This window comes from Chionomys nivalis, chromosome 16 (assembly GCF_950005125.1).
Source record: "Chionomys nivalis chromosome 16, mChiNiv1.1, whole genome shotgun sequence".
Taxonomy (NCBI): domain Eukaryota; kingdom Metazoa; phylum Chordata; class Mammalia; order Rodentia; family Cricetidae; genus Chionomys; species Chionomys nivalis.
Window position 1 is genome coordinate 50,422,208 of NC_080101.1, and position 18,169 is coordinate 50,440,376.

Here is an 18,169-nt window from a genome sequence, read left to right on the forward strand (position 1 = left end):
TAATATTTGTGGTTAATTACTGTGGCTAAATTTTGAAGCGCAGCAGGATTGGCAAGCTGGTTGTCTAGCCTGTTTGGATACTACCCTGGTGTCAAAACTTGTTCTTCACTCAGCGAAGTCGAAGGCTTTCCTTGCTTCCAACATCCATGCGTAAAGACGTTTTTAGATAATACAATACAGAAATTTGTTTGTGGAAGTGCTATGGATTGGAGGTAGAGCCCCCAGAAGCTCTAGGTTCAATCACTCAGTCACAAAAACAAGCCCACAAATAGGAAAATTAAATACAATCTAATAAACTATTGCCTTTTAAGATATTAGAATGAACAGTTCCAGGCCACTGAGATATCCCCAGGCCTATGAAAAACACTTCTGTTGTGTACACTATTATCTAGAGCTATCCCTGTAGACAGCCATGTGCCAAGCCACCCGGAGAGTGCATGCTCACGAAACAACAATGCTTTGCATAAAATTCTTTCAATCATTTAAAAGCCACAGAAGATTCAGAGAATCACATTCATTAGGCTTGGTCCCAAAGCCAGCTACTATGCTGCCTCACTGGATTAGATAGCTCACTTGCTACCTCCCCTCAGACTTCCAGTCTAAAAATAGTCCCTACTACTGACGACGATGATGATAGAGCTCAATGAAAACACCTTTCAATATTCAAAATGCAAAAACAGTAAGTAAATTATAAACTCAATAGCAAAAACATTGACCACCGATGCCATTCAGCTTCAATTTTTTTTTACTATTAAAATATTTATTATATGTAAAGCTGTTGTCTTTTGGGTTAAAATCTTAATACTTTAAAAATGTGAGATTTCTGTAGTGTTTTTAAATCTAGAATTATAAAAGCCTCATTTACTTAACTATCTTATGAATTGAACTATCTGGTGCAGTCCAGCCTGAGCTGCGGTGGCAATGCCACTGTGCCAAGGAGCAAAGCTTGTGCACGAAGATCAATCCTTTATCCAACAACTCTAAGGTTTGTTTATCATATAAGGAAGGAGAACGTCCTTGATTTAGTACAATTAAAAATTATGTCCGAAGTGCTTTTATTGAAAAAGGGTCAAGGAAGTAATTATTTGTCAAAACGTCCACACATTGCATGAATGTCCTGACTGATTTCTCACCTCCTCAGATGTCAATTTTAAAGGGAATAGTATAAATCATCACTTAGTTTCAAATTTACATGTTATTTGGACACACATCATCACCTGGCTGAAAATGAGTGAAAATGATCAATTTTGTTCTGGAAAACAAATGAAGAAACCAGCAAGTCAGTTTCTGGACTAACCTCTGTGTGACAGTTAATTCTGTAAAGGACACCCACAAATATCTCTTACCAGCTGGAGTTTTGGGCACTGGCCTTCCCGGGTTAAGAGGAAAGTACACACTACCAAGAGAATTAATAACATTCAAACTGGGCAAGATTGAATAGGTGGATATTATTTTGGTTTTTTTGCATACAATAACATAAGGACAAAGCAGAGGAAGTTAAGTACTATGTATGAAAAATCATCCAATGGAAACCAGCCAAAATTAGAAAGCTCTATTTGTTACCTAATCAATCATGAGACGATTTCAAATTCACTGCAAAGATATTTTTTGAGCTTAAATTTACGAAATAATAATGAATAAAAGAGACACTAGCATAAAGCATATAATAACGACAGTCATCTCTTAATAATTAAGATTTGCATCTTAAAGATTTAAGATTAGTCTGAATCTCAGAAAATGCTTATCAAAATACTTCCTCTAAACAAGCAAGAGATTGTACTTAGCAGCATCAAAATCTGCAAATAATCTTTAAATAGCAAATAAACACAAAAGAAAAGGACGCTAGAATCAATTTGGGTCACACCGCATTTGTTCCTAAGAATACTGTCACTGTCTGGTTGCCACAATCAGTTCTCCCTTCCACAAGTACACCCAAGCCCAGAGCACACAGATTCTAGGAACATTACCAAACATTAAGTCAGAGCACTTGCAAAACGCACCTGGTAATTGTCCACAACCTCTGCGGGGCACATCAGAACCCGGCGGGTCTCTGCATCTTCGCCAGTGATGCACACACACATGAACAAGTGTTGCTCAGATCAATCTCCTCCATCTGCCCCAGCCCACATTGTGCCTCACTGTAAACTGAAGCACATGCTGAGCATCCCGCAGCTCAGCTCCTCCTATCTCCTTCTGAGGGAGAGCTGACAAACTAGGCTCATGGCTCCTTTTCTAGCTGCTGACCAGACAGATCCCCCTTTGACAATCCAGTATGGTGGAACGCTCGAAAATTCTTCCTGCTTCTTTTCTATTGCTTCTAAAACCGGGCTTTCCTTTCATTGAGATAATAGCTTTTTCTTCAGTCACATGATGCAGAAGCTACATTAACAGGGCTTTATGATAACAGACTGAGCAAACCTTTACCCTTCCTGCTATCAGGGGAGACATCTTCTCCACGCCGCACCCCCCCCCCGCCCCCATACACACAGTCTTTAACTCAGGATCACACTCTCATGCAAACACACATGCGCATGCATGATATACAGGCAGACACTCACATATCCATATAACATTCTTCTTAGAATGCTTGGCATAGAGAAAAAGTACAGCTTCGAGATAGATTTGCTACTAAAAATAACTGCTCAAGGCAAGCATTGACTCCGGCTTTCCTTTCTCTATATGTGGCAAGCTAAAGGCATCCCAGGAGCCACAATGCGAGGAGAAGGTGGGACATTTAGAAGGAAACAGGCTCCCTGGTCCCCTCTAGAGCTTTGCCCCCAATGAAATATATCTGTCAAATCTTTCATGATGAGCACTTTGGATATTACAGCTATTCTCATGCTGGGAATGAATTCCTGTATTAGTAAAATACTCATACACATACTGGTATTAAAAGTACCTGATCAGGAATTTATAAGTCACTCCAAGAAGTAAAGTACTTCCGTGACTAACACAATCTAAAAAATGCAGACAGTTCCTTTCATTAGTCACTTTCATCTATCTGACGAATAATAATAATAATAATAATAATAATAATAATAATAATAATAATAATGCCACCTTTTAAAACATGTCCAGCAGCTCATGACTGGTGGTCGTTTAATTTTCGGAGCAGCCCTAAAGGCAGTATTAGAAGGAAAGTGGCAGGAATGCTGTGTGCCTTTCCTCTGTGTCTACGGGCTCCTGTATGCACTCTTTCCTGTCTTTTTCCTGTGTCTACGGGCTCCTGTATGCACTCTTTCCTGTCTTTTTCCTGTGTCTACGGGCTCTTGTATGCACTCTTTCCTGTCTTTTTCTTCATTTAGTTTTATTCCCAGCTACTCTTAACTCTCCAAAAGAGCTAGACTTGGAGGGGAATGAGGAAAACAGGAAGGGCATGGGAGCATCAAGAGTCTTGTGTGCTCTACCAGGGGACTGTGAGCAGACAAGTGGGATGGGGGGGGGGGGGAGCGGCTCTCCTGAAGGACTGGGCTGGGCTGCTGGATAAGTTAGCAATGGTGATCTTCCTGATGGCCTTGCTGTTCCTGAACTTCCCATACCATCTTTCACCTTCCATGCAGCTGCTCAGGCTTGGCCATGCCAATGGAACACTGGGGAAAATGTGTGTCAGGTTCAGCATTTGCCAAGGACAAGATACCAAGACCTGCTTCAGGATGAAGTTTTCACCCTCACATATCCCATAAGACAGACTTGCTGCCGGTGCCTTCAAGGCTCCTGATGTCACCACCTGGCACTCAATCCTGGGATAATTCTGTGATAGAGAGAAACCCTTTCTCTCTGCTGCTGCTCAGTGCATGAAGGTTTCTTGATGCCTTCAAAGTTTTCTTGAAAACAGCATGAAAGAGACACTGCAATATTAAAGAGCACAGAAACCCAGAGTATGGGCAAAAGGAAGTAGCTACAAGGTCTACAGAGTAGGTCTCTTTTTAGTCTTTCACTTAATTTGAATATTAAAAAAAATTTAAATTAATGCAAATGTCTGTGTGTTCAACTGTATACATATACATATACATACACACACACACACACACACACACACACACACACACACACACACACACACACACATATCAGATCTCCTGAGGCTGAAGTGGGTGGCTCTGCGCGACCTGACAGGAGTGCTGGGAACTGAATTCAGGCAAAGCCAGCGAATGCTCTTAATTACTAAGCAATTTCTCTGGCTAATATTTATGGGGTATAATAACGTTTTGGTTTGCATGCATGTTGCGTACTTAGTATAAATTACAGCCATGAGCCATCACACCCAGTATGTTAACCATCTTAAGCTCAGTATTAGTTGTTTTCAGACTGTTGTGTAATGGATCTGTTTCATCTTGCAAAACAGAAACTTCAGATCCCTCGGAAGCTCCTCATTTCCTCCTTTCTTAGCCTTAGCAGCCACCATTCCACTTTCTTTTTTATTAAGTTGATTACTATTAGTGAGCTCATACAATATTTGTCCTTTCATGTGCGGTCTTCTAAAGAATAAATAGTACTCTAACTCTAGATCAAGACAGTTTCTCAAAAATCACTTCACATTTCTTTGTTATTCGTAAGTCAACCAAGCCAAAGTTATATGCTTTAATACAGAAAACCCAGAATTTTACAGAAACTGCTTAGCAAAAGGAATCATTACCAATATCAAATAGTACTTATCTGTATAAAACACTGATTTTTTTTTCAGAATTAAAAAAAATTTGTAATTCTACTTTTGGATCACTTTTTATTATCCACTCATCTTATGAATAACACACCAGTGGACACGGTGGGTGCTTACTAATTCTCTTGGAGTCACTGCAAGGCACCAAGGCTATTCTGGAAGATAGTCCCCACAGGTAAGCAACCGAAATGATACCGAGGTTAATGCTAGAAAACACAGGTTTGCATAATTAACAGGAGCAAAGAAATTCAATTATAAAATAAAATATTTCAGAGACTGGGAAAATAAGTTCAAAAATTCATGGCAATACCTTACAATAGAAATCCAGACACAATTCAGAATTTTAGAAGATAACTGGACTAACAGTTAGAGAGCCTTTCAGAGTCATGATTTTAATAAGTACTACGCACTTTCATTACGCATTTAGACTGTAACACTAACAATAAGCCTAGACACCGTGGAATTAATAAAATTGCTAGTAAATATAAGGGAAATAGAATATGGTATAATGTAATATAGTAAATCTACACAGCATTGGTGACATCTAGTCTACCTGAAGGGGCTCAGTTTAGCTTGCAGATTTTTGGGGGACCCAATATTAATACAATATATTCTTATTTTGAGACAGGGTTTCTCTGTGGCTTTGGAGCCTGTCACGGAACTCGCTTTGTAGATCAGGCTGGCCTCGAACTCACAGAGATCCATACACCTCTGCCTCCCGAGTGCTGGGATTAAATGTGTACACCACCACCACCGGCTGACATAATCTTTCTTAACCACAATAATGGAGTTTTTACAGATTGTTCTCAGTCACACCAGAGGCAGCAGCAAAACACTTTGTTCTAAGATCAGATCAACTGCAGGAGGAAATTGTCTCCTGCCAAATACATCTCAGTAAAATGTCTTCATCAGAGTCTGTGCTTACACTTCAAATGGCACCACTGTTAGTACATCTGTCCTTCTGTCACATTTTCTGCTGGTGTGCACAAATTGGTAGGATCGTCTAAGTTCCCTCTTGAATGTAGAATGTGGCTACAACAGATTTTATCATTAGCAATTTTAAACTTTTTTTCACCAAGACAGCAGAGTTTACAAAAGAATCAAATGAGAAAATTTGTGAAGCTGCTTCCGGTGTTAACGTCTATTATGATGGTAATGCATAACCGAAGGCAGTATGTAACTGAGGCTCGGGTCCTAACCCAAGGACTCAGCAAAATAATGTTCTACAGAGCGTGGCATGAGTTCAGGAGCTGACACCACAAAAGGTGAGGCAGATTCAGGTGAAGCCACGTCCTCATCCACAGACAGTGCTCTCACCTGGTTCAGTTTTTCCAGAACTTCAAACAAATACAAACACATGGAAAGTATTCTGTCAGCCTCGAGTTTCTACAACTTATTCATGGTGCTACTTATATTAACTGTGTTCCCAATTATTGCTGAGTGCTCCATCATGGAAGCATACCACAGTCTGTCTGTCCAATCTCCTCAAGAGTGACACCTGACCCATTTCTAAAGGGAAAGTCTTTTATACAAAGAATTCTAAATTAGTTCATCAATATTCTCCACTCTCTCATGTGCATATCCTGAATACCACCTAGGACTGAACTTAGAACTGCTATTCCTATGTTTTAGTCATACACACATTTCCTTTTCCTTAAAAAGATGACTGCACAGCAAGAGGGGAAAATGCTTTTGAAGAAGCTTGTTATAAGGACATGAATGTGGCCTTTGAGTTCACATGCTGGATATAAAGATGCCTAAGTAACGAGCTAACTTTCCGAGTCTTATGTGTCCTATATATAAGGAAACACTGCTACTGTTAGAAATCTGTCATTTACATGTACAACAAATAGCCCAGGTCTGATACTCAAATACCTCAATTAATGATAGTTATTACGACTTCTTAGGTTGACATGTGTGCTGGGCTAATTTTTGTCAACTTGACAGAAGGTACAGTCATCAGAGAAGAGGGGGCTTCAACTGAAAAAATGTCTCCCTAAGGTCAAGGTGTAGGCAAGCCTACGTTTACTTAGTAATTGATATGGGAAGGCCCATTGTAGGTGGTGCCATCCCTGGGCTGGTGGTCCTGGGTTCTATGAGAAAGCAGGCTGTGCAAGCCATAAGTGGCACTCATTCATAGCCTTCAGGATCATGCCCTGCTTGAGACTGTCCTGGTTTCCTTTGATGACACACTGTGATGCGAAAATTAGCCAAATAAACCCTTTTTTTTAAAGAAAAAAAATGAAGTGCATGTGTAAAATATATTGGACTAAGGTATCTGGGATTCTGTAGCCTTCACATTGTAAACTCTGTACTTCTAGAATTGTTTTCATCACATATAGAAGAATGTCAATGACTTCTTAATGACTGCTAGGAACATGGAGAGTCATACTCTTCTCAACTTCTGGGATACAAATGTCAAAAAAGCTAGGTACAGTGACATACACCTTTAAATGCAGAACAAAGGAGGCAGAGGCAGGTGGATTGCAATAACTCCAAGGTCAGCCTGGTCTACACACAGCATTATGAGACAGCCAGGAATATACAGAAAGACAGTCTCAAAAACAAAACCACAAATACAGAACAAAAATATGAATTTACTATAAACCAGTGTTAGAAATTCCTAATCTAGACATATTTCATATACTCTGTGGCCATGCGTTTGTGTGATTAGGAATGAGGTAAGCTTTGAAAGTGACATGATTAACAAGTTGCAGAATGTGGGCAAACTCTAAAGTCTTGTATAATATATACTCATAAGCTATTACCATTGAAACTCTACTGTTATAGTTAAATATTAGATTTGATAACACTTAAAATGCCATGATATAACTACTTGTAAAATCTACAAATAATTATATGTAATAAAATAAGAATGTCATTAAACTCCTGCTTAAAGTATAAAAATACACAGAGCTACGGTACTTGGGCCTCCAGCCTCCTTCCGCTGCAGTGAGCAAGTGAGAGGCCCATTTCTGAACATCCTGCTTCTGCTGTGGCAATCACTCTATGAACATCAACTAGGGATTTCAGTCTAAGGCCCAACAGTATTCTGCGTACGAACTGTTGTTTTAACGGGATATTTCGAGTAACGGCTCACATAAAGAGCAGTGCATAAATGTCTCAAATCCACTGCAGAAGATTCCACTGCACAAAGGAGGACCGAGCAGAAGGATTGTGGACTGCAATTGCTTCTAAATATTAAGCTGCCACGTCACACTTCACAAATGAAATCACTAGATGCACTTCCATCCTAGTGTTTGGTACCAAATCACAGCCAGGCTCGTCCTGCTAGTGCAGCTGTCAACATTCTAAAGCTCCTTTAAGGTGAATTTACTCTTTAAAATTACATGACTAAAACTTAAATCAAGTTGGCCGGAATTAACAAAAATGTTAGCAGTGTAGGAAGAAGTAAACCTTGTATACCTTGGGCTCAGAAAAATGACCAAGGTTCGGAAATCATTTTATGCCACAATAATTTGATTCATTGATTAACCCAGCCCTCTGAGGTTGACAATACTCTCTGAGATGCCTGCCAGTTTCTATGACTAGTCCTGTCTAGTCCTGGTCACTCATTTCAAATACCCAGGTCTTGGTAATTCCAGGCCCAGATAGACTTTTCCAGTACCTAGCTTTAAAATATTTATATTATGAACTAAATAAACAAACAAATAAATAATCTCCCAAACTGTTACTGAGAACAGGTGAGATGAGCTCATACCTCACTGAGATCTGAGGAATCAAAGTGGGAGAGACAGTACAAGTGTGGTCACAGACCTTATCCTGTGGCCTAAAGTTCCTCATCCGTAGTAACTGAAGTCATGTGATACATGCTATTCTTGGTGGTCAACTTGACTACACCTGGAATTAACTAGAACCCAAAAATAGAAGGTGTACTTGTGACAGATTTCTGCTTAATTTGAAGTGGAAAGATCTACTTCTAATCCAGATATTTGAGGCAGCAAGACACACCTTTAATCCTCACCTAATCTGGGCCACACCTTCTGCTAGAAGTCTATCTACCAGTGATTCTCAACCTGTGGGTATCCATTCTTTTGGGGGGTTGCATATCAGATATGTTGTATATCAGATATTTATATTACAATTCACAACAGTGGCAAAATTACAGTTGTGAAGTAGCAACAAAACACTTTTATGGTGGGGGTCACCCCCATGAGGAACAGCATTAGGAAGGTTGAAAACCATTGCTGTGTAAGGACATGGAAGACAGAAGCTTTAGCTCTTTGCTTTTCTCCCCTCCTCCCCTCTCCTGTTGTCCCTTTGGTTAGTTGTCTAACTTCTTCCCCACAGATTCACATTGTAAGATGACACTTGCCCTTTCTAGCTTATCAAAAAGGATGCTACACCCATCCCCTGTGTAGTGCTAAACCAGGGCCTCTCATGTTAGGCAAGTGCTCTCTGCCACAGTTATATTCTTACCCCTTCTTAGGTCTTTTGTTGACAAATTGATTCAACAAACAAAGACCACTTTTTCTCTGTCCACAAATCAGCCATATAAACAGAACCATCAAAAATCAAAAAGCTACGTTTTGTGGGAACTAAATTTATTGAGAGGTAAATAAGTGTTCATCTTTCCTAAACCTCTACAGGCACCAGAGGCACTTGTGACAAAAAGCGCTAAGAAGCATGTGTCTTGCACTCTCTATAGGATTGCACCTCACTGGGCGAGAAGAATTCTTAGCTCCTTGAGCCAATTCTGACTACTGGAAGCAACACTTGCTAACACTTTGAGAAAGTGGGTTTCTTTTACTTTCCCCTCACGACCCTCGCTTGCTCTTCTTCTCACTCCAAGTATTCTTCACCATTATCAGCAAGAAGGTAGCAATAGTTGCAGCCACAAAAGCAAATCTAAGACAGGAGGGAAAATATGTCATTGAAGCAAAGAAGCCTTTCCTGAAAGCCAAGGGAACCCAGCAACAACACTACTATCCCTGCAAAAAAAGCATTTGAGCCCCAGCCTTTTGCCTTCTTTCTTCTCATCTCTAAGTTAATTAACTTCATCCCACAAGTATTAGCACTGTACCAGGTGTGTAAAGTGTCAGTCCTCCAGGACAAACAGAAAACAAGTAAAGACCCACAAAACACCAGAAATGACACCACAGAGTCCAGAAGTCATAGCAGTAACAAGGACAATGACATCACATGCTTCAGACCAGAAATAAGCCTCACAACACAATCAAATTTACACACGTGTGTAAATGTGTCCAAATGATTGTGACAAATGTGCTGTGCTGTTCTATGGGAAGCAGACTTGGTCAAACCATTAAGCACCAGGGAGAGGCACCTTCATATGGGCCTGAAAATAACTATCCAAAGATTAGAGATCAAGATGCAGTAGTGAGAATCTAGAAAGTAGATCCTTTTGCACTCCTATGCTGTGAGTTGGTGGACCTCCCCCCAAATCCAACGGTTCTACTGTGGTTATGCGCAATAGAGATGAGGGCAGGATGTACGCAGATATAACCATAGTCAGATACAGAAAGGAGACTGTGCTAAGAGAAACAAGCCAGTGGAAAAAACTACAGGCACTGTATAATGTCCCTTACCTCTAAAATAGCCAAACTCATAGGGGCAGAATAGAGTGGTGGCAGGCAGCATCCTGAGAGAAGAGCCTGGGGACTGCTCAATATGTACTTATAGTTAGGGGGATAAACAGCTCCAAAGAGACCTCACCTGGCTGAACAATAATGAGAATGTGCTGGATGTAACAAAAATGTACACCAAAAAGTGATGCTCACACTTTAAAAATCTAATACATAAATTCTTAAATGTTCTCCAATTAAAGCTTCATAACAGAAGAGGGCATCAGATCCCATTACAGATGATTGTGAGCCACCATGTGGTTGCTGGAAATTGAACTCAGGCCCTCTGGAAGAGCAGCCAGCACTCTTAACCGCTGAGCCACCTCTCCAGCCCCCACTTCATCTATTTCCAACAATACTGTCTGAGTGGAAAGGTTTCTTTCCAGTTACTAATAAAGGGATTCCTAAAAACAAAATCGAAGAAATATCTTGGGAACTCAGATTGAGGAATACTCTTGTTCTATCTGACTGAGAGGCCAAAAGGCAATACACTGTACAACAAAGTCCATCACAGCCAGTTCCCAAGTTTCAAATGATCTGTTAAGAAGTGAAATATGGGGCTGGAAAGGTGGCTCATCAGTTAGGAGGACTTGCTGCTCTTCCAGAGGAGCTGGGTTAGACCCAGCAGTCACATTGTGGCTCACAGCGTGGGTTACTCCACTTCCAGAATGCCCTCTTCTGACCTCCAAGAGCACCCAGCAGATATGTGATGTATGCATTATGTATAAATGCAAAACATATATATAATAAATATTTACAATTCAAAAATTGAAAAATAAGTGAAATTACTCAAAATTTATATTTTCTGCTGAACTTTCTAAAAAGAGATCAGAACCCTTGTGCCAACTAAGCAGGATAAACTTGTGAAAAGTTCAAAGATTAGTTTTACCTCAGAAGCCACAGAACAAAGAGTAACTTTGAATAAATAAACATAGGTAACTTTTTATATGAGCCCACTGAATAGATGATTCCAAACTTATTTTTATTTTACCATGGTCATTGAGACACAAAAACTACAAGCATAAAACAAGGCTTTGTGTCTCGGGGCCATGTTCCCCCATGGAATCCTTCAGGTTAGCTAGGCCACAGGATGACCACCTCTTCTTTCCACAGAGGACTCTGCTACTTAGCTATTCCCAGAGCCTGGCTTATGGCTTTTCAGCTCCTGGCATTCCACACAGCAGAGAGTCAGAGTTGGGGGGGTCACAAGGAACCTCACAGAGTGGCAGAGAGCCTCTGCTGGTGAGGTGAGGACAACAAAAACAAGAGTAGCTTGCCACAGGGATGCAAGGTGAGTGTGCTACCAGCAGTGGCTGCCTTCCTCTCTGGCTTTAGTCATGGCCTCCCAGATGAGGGCACTTTATTTAGAGATCTTGTCCTGGATAAGAGTAAAGGGATGAGGGCACAATAGAAAGGTGTTTGAAAAATGGTTTGCTAGTAAAAAAGCCTTTCCCAGTCAGAGAAGAAGGTTCCAGATTGGACTGTTGAGGGCCACCCCCTGGTCTCTCCATGCTCCACATTCCCAACACTTCCTATTGACCAGCTGGCAGACGAGGGGGCTGGGATATGCGGACTGCCGCTGCTGAAGAGTGGACAGAGGTCAGCATGGAGGTCAAAATGAAACCGTTCCCACTGCTGTCATGGAAGGCTTAGCTGCAGCAAAACTTCAGCTCAAACCACCAAAGAGCATTTTTGTGGTTTTATTGTATTTCCCCCTTGAACACGGCCAGCCTGTCCTTCCTATTACCCCAGGTTACAGTCATCTACAAACCAGAGAGAAAGAGAGGGAGGGGAAGCAACAGCACACCTGCTGCTGACACTGCACAATGTGCTGCTCTATTTTTCTCACAGCAGCCAGTTTCTCCCACTTTACAGACAAGAAAACTGAGGCACAGAGGCGTGACATCATTAGAGAGCCTTATGCACAGAGAACATGGCAGCTCGCACTTACCTGTCAAGCATGAGAGAGGACAGCAGTCCGGGGCTTCCTCTGAAGCCTAAGTGAGCTCAATCACCCCTCTAAGAAGAGATGAAGAAAACTAAGCTACATGACAAGAAAGACTGGCTGTGAGCACAGAGCCAGCTACTACTCCGCCTTGCATTACCTCTCCAACCCTCTCAACAGCCAAGACATCGGGGCCGCGTTCTTTTACACTACAGATAACGACAACGAAGCTTTGACCGTCTCGGTAGTTTAGCTAGGGTCAGATTTGCACAAACAGAAATTCAAACTCAAACTGACCGAATCCCCAATCTCTAGAGCTTTCTTTTATGGTTGTAAAGTTTACACAACAGCTTTCGATGACTGTACTCCACAGAAAATGTTTGGAGTGCACTGAGCAAGAAAAGAGATACGAAACCCACTCTTCTTCCCATGTATTCATCCATCAAGACTCAGTGCGTGTGGAGCGCTGCCTAGGCTTTGCATGCAGTGAGAGGAGAAGTCTCTGCCCTCCTCACCTGACAACACCAGGAGAAAAGGTGGCTGGTTCATGTGTGCACATGTGTGTTTAACAATACTCCACTGGCTCCTGGAGGAGCGCAGAATAGAGCATGGCTGCTCAACCATCTCAAGTCAGTCAGAACTGTGGCCAGTGTCTTCTGGCTGCAAAGGCAGAGCACTGCCTTCAGTGTTTCTCCTCTTGACCTCCATGTAACACTCACACTCCTCGGCTTTATTAGAGTGGGGAGAGAAAACAGGCTTTAATCAGGAAACAGGCGAAGTAGATTTGGGGGTGGCTTCTTGAAATCTACATGCTGATAGAGTTTCAATGATCGTATCTATGCAAATAAGACCCAATTTACACTCCAAGCTTCAAGGTGTCACCTTAAGCTCCAGCGTGGACTTTCAGCATCTTGTGAACATTTTTTTCTCTCACTAGATGTGTCTCTAAGGAGGCTTCTGGTGTCTGTTGCTCCTCACTCCATCAGTTGACAATCTTCTGCAAACTGCTTTTCTCTCTCAATCCTGAAACTCTGCACAATCTCTGGACTCCACTTCCAGACCATGAGGGTCTTTCTAGATTCTCTTGATGACATCATCTACTTACAGATGGCTCTACAGTTACCAGGACTTCCTTCTCCAGGGTCTCTCCCAAAGCCATGCTAACACAAAGGTGTCTTCCAGGTGGACTGGAACTCACTGCCCTTACCTTGGTTCAACCAGTAGTTGTTTCAAATTGTGAACGTCTCGGGCCCCTGGTGTTTAACATGGGTTGAAAGGAACCAGAGAGAATACAATAGTAACTGTTCACCGCAGTTCACAAAACACCACAGGAACTCAAATATTTCCTCACTGTGAAATCTAACATTGAGGAACCTGTGCAATCTTGGAGTTTTTCAGCTATGTCCATCAAACAGTCTCAGATCAACATGGCCTGGCTAACTGCCACTTTCTACCCACTTTCAGTCTAACGACCTCCTCCTGGTTATCCTATGCCTAGACTATATTTTATTAGTCCTATATTTCCATTTTTTTTTCATTCCTGAGGCCAGCAGCCAAGACAAAAGTATCTAACTTATTGTACATACTGGCGTGAGATGTGCCACAAGTCAAGCACTACTTTTGTCAGATTGTGGCTGTTACTATTTTTTTATTTTTTATTTTCCAAGACAGGGTTTCTCTGTGTAAATCCCAGCTGTCCTAGAACTCTTTGTAGACCAAGCTGGCCTCAAATTAACAGAGATCTACATGCCTCTGCCTCCCAAGTGCAGAGATTAAAGGTGTGCACAACCACGCCGGGCTATGCACATATTTTACTCTCAGGCTACAAACATGGTTGTGGACAGCGTGGTGCATGTTGACATCTGTGTTTCTCATCTTTGTTTTTGACAGCAACACTACAAAATAGGACTCAAATGTGATGGCAGTCACATTTGATTACAGAAGATCTTAAAGTTTTTTCCAAGGAAAGATTGCTTATTGGTAAAAGAAACATGAGAGAAAGAATTATTACTTATAAACTTTTAGAAGTAAAAACAATTCTATGATAAAAACCTGCTGTAATTTAAGTATATAAAACTAAGGAACAGAATTGAGAGTGTTAGATAATTAATTTCTGATTCTAAGGAATACAAAAAAGCAATGACTAATGACAGATACTCAAGGAAACCTGGCACTGCTTATCCTACTACAAACATGCTTCAAAATCCCGACTGGGAGTCAGCAAGATATGGAGAAGCACAAATTCACATTAAGAGAACAAGGCATTCACTGCACCAGGTCCCTGGTCACGAGTTATACACAGGCTTATCAGAGGGGTAAGTCAGAGACAGTGTGAAGACAAGAAGACAGAAAACACCCCTGGCTCCGCCCCTTGAACTCAAAGTCTCAACTCCCAAAAAGAGCTAGAACCCCATCAAGCACAGCAAGCTAACAAAAAAACAAACAAAGTCCTGTAAGCAATAGCTTAGACACTATAGACACATGGTAAGTCTCAGGAGGCCAAGGCAAGTCTTAACGTCACAAAATAGTTTGGGTTTTTTGAGACAGCCTTACTGTGTAATTAACGTTTGATGCTTATAATCCTTCTGCCTCAACCCTCCACCCCCACATCATGCTGGGTTATATGTGTATATGTGTTATATCTGCTCTCAACATCTGGAACTAGAACTCTCAAATCACTGCTAACTGTGACTCAGCAGGACAGAGCTGAAAAGTCAGGGCCATCTCTGCTCAGTATAAATAGTATAACTTCCAGTGTTAACTATCGTAAGCACAATCACACAATCAACTGAATCTGTGACACAGCTCACTAGAATCTATATCCTGTGCTTTAGACACTACAGCTTGTTAATTTGTTTTCTTTAAATTATAACCAATACCTCCATCTATTGTGAGACAGAATTCATTCTTTAAAAAGCAGATCTGAGGCTGGGGATGTGGAAGAACACGCATTGGTCTAGCAGTTATAAAGTCCTGGGTATCTATTCCAGTGTTCTCTCTCTCTCTCTCTCTCTCTCTCTCTCTCTCTCTCTCTCTCTCTCTCTCTCTCACACACACACACACACACACACACACACACACACACTAGAGATAAATGTGTAAATGAAGTTTCAACCTAAAAATGACTACCAGCTAACCTTATTTACAAAGAGCTTATTCAAGAAGCGCAGAGCTCTGTGATTACTGGGACAAGGGGAGAGAGCCAAGCAGACATCTCACTGGGAACAGCTCATGGACGCAGGATGATGCCGATATAGCAGCACAGCCCATTCCTTGCTTACATGACAATGTGCTCTGACAGAACAATGACAAAATCAGGTGCCCAATCCAGACACAGTTAGGGTATAGCAAATAATGAAGATGACAGAGAACACTGCAGAGAAAGAATGCTCACTTAGTAAACCATCCTCTAAAAACGCCAGTGCATATACAGATGGCATGAAAATAACTATAATAACACAAACTAATAGTACTCTAGATTTTAGTAACAACATATCATGGCTTGACATTCGTCTGAAGATAGTCAGTATTTACTGAGTGCTCACTATGTGCTGAGCCTGGTGTGAAGCACTTTACATACATCTCATTAGTAACAACCCAGAGGGCGAATATTTAAATTACTGTCTTTAATGGCAGAAATCGTCAGCATGGTTTCAAACCCAGAGTCTGACTCGGTGTTCTCAACACAATGTCATCCACTGAACCAGCACGCATGTGACTTTCTCCTCAAGCGTATCCTCAGTTTAATCAATACATCCCATACCGGGGAAACAGTACTGTCACATGGACATAGAGCAGAGAGCAGGAAAGGGGGAAAGCAGAGGAAGCCTCTCTGCAGTTTTTCAAATCCTGCCATATGGGGACATGCTTGCTACAGCTCTAAGATGCCCGGGTCATCAACAAGCAGTGGCCAGGAAAACGGTAAGAACTTAGTTATTTGGTAGAGTTCCTATTTGTGACCTGGTGATAGAGCTACACAACAGCGTGAATGCACTTAAGGTCACTGAATGCCCAACTTCAAATAGCATGGATTTTTTTTTTTTAAGAAAAGCCAGACAAAGTAACTTTTCAACAGGATAAAAAATATATACTCATATCTCAAAATAAACATATGCTCCTAAATCTATCCAGATATAAAATACTATGTTCATATCAGAGAAATATGGTTTTATGAAAAACGAGAAAATCATTGAAGGTCTGAGCTGAAAATCTAAGGGAAAGAAGTATATACTCCAACAGGGATCTGCTAGTAGTCAAACAAGCTGTACTGGCCCAAGGCCACAACTTCTGAAGATCAAACGCAATCAAGAATGCTCATAGTATGGCTGGAGAATGTCTAACTGGTTAGACTTCTTCACTTTGGCAATTTAGCTCATAACAGAGACAAAATTTATGACTTAAGAGACTCTCCTCTTCCCTCAACAACCCATCGTTGATGACTGCTATTGTATATCAGTATATGGAAACTGTACTATAAAATTCACTCGAAGAACATTTTAAAATATCCTATATATTGGAGGGGTATGTACTTGTTTTCGCTATGCTGGCAGTATAAGCCAGGGCCTCGCAGAACAGACGGGGCTCTATCCCTGAGCCCTATTCCTAGACCAGAAGCCAGTTCTTATGTATATGCACTGCTTGGCCAGAAAGCCCTTGGGAATGGCCTGTCCTCTCTCCAGCTCTGAGATTGCAGCTACGCACTTCTATACCTGGCTTTATGTAGATGTGGGACCAAGCACAGGCTCTTACACTTGGACGCTAAGTACTTATTGAGTATCCCATCTCCCAGGCCTTAGAAGCTAATTTAAAAAAAAAAAAAGATTTAATGATTTAGTACGTATGTATAGTGTTCTGTCTGCATGTATCCCCTTCAGGCCAGAGAGGGGACCAGATCTCAATACAGATGGTTGTGACCCACCATGTGGGTGCTGAGAACTGAACTCAGGACCTCTGGAAGAGCAGTCAGTGCTCTCTTAAATTCTGAGCCATCTCTCCATGCCAGAAGCTAGCTTTTTAAGTACTTCTCAGATAATTTTAAGTAGTATTTTTTTTTTTGGCTGTAACAAAACAAGCAGACTCACAACACTATCCTAGACCACACAGGCACATTTTGCTAAACCTTGTGTCTTTTTAGGCAGCAATGCAGTCAGAGGCAGGTAAGTCTGCATTGTGTGGGAGCAAGAGATGTCCAGGCAGATCTGGTCCATCAAAGTCTCTGCCTTTTAATAAGTTCTGAGTAATGGCAACATGTCAAGGTCCCGCTGTGGGAAGCCCTTACTTCCTTTGGGGGAGACCAAACCTTAAAACTCCCCATCAGTAATTTACAACTCATTAAAATTTTCATCAGGGTGCAGTTGATAATTTTTACTGCAGTTTCGTAGAATTATGCTGGAATAGAATGAGCTAAAAGTCTAGGAATCAAAAGAATAGATACAGAGTTAAATAAAGCTCAAAAATTCCAACCTGACACATCTAAAAATTATCAACATCCATAAAAACCAAGGTATGCAAAAGTGTTAACAGTTCCAAAGAAACAAAAAATGGCCCCCACACAATCTTGGTAGTAATCTGCAGTCTACAGTAAAGCATCACACACACACATAATAGCACGCACCTATAATCCCACACTGGACACGGTAGCACGCACCTGTAATCCCACACTGGACACAATAGCACACACCTGTAATCCCACACTGGACACGGTAGCACACACCTGTAATCCCACACTGGACACGATAGCAAGCACCTGTAATCCCACACTGGACACGATAGCAAGCACCTGTAATCCCACACTGGACACGACAGCAAGCACCTGTAATCCCACACTGGGCACAATACACACACCTGTAATCCCATACTGGGCACGATACACACACCTGTAATCCCACACTGGACACGATACACACACCTGTAATCCCACACTGGGCACGATACACACACCTGTAATCCCACACTGGGCAC

The 18,169-nt window shown here is 41.4% G+C and overlaps 1 protein-coding gene across 7 annotated transcripts in view; it reads right to left on the bottom strand.

The window, feature by feature from the left end:
* Window positions 1–18,169, bottom strand: part of Ncoa2 (nuclear receptor coactivator 2) — a 221,667-nt gene that overhangs the window by 101,819 nt on the left and 101,679 nt on the right. The window contains exon 1 of one of the 7 annotated variants that reach the window (XM_057790275.1): window positions 2,001–2,105. The exons of the other annotated variants lie outside the window; for them this stretch is intronic. The gene's annotated coding sequence lies outside the window, so the exon portion shown is untranslated. Of the gene's footprint in view, window positions 1–2,000; window positions 2,106–18,169 lie in introns of those variants that run through there. 7 annotated transcript variants of the gene reach the window in all.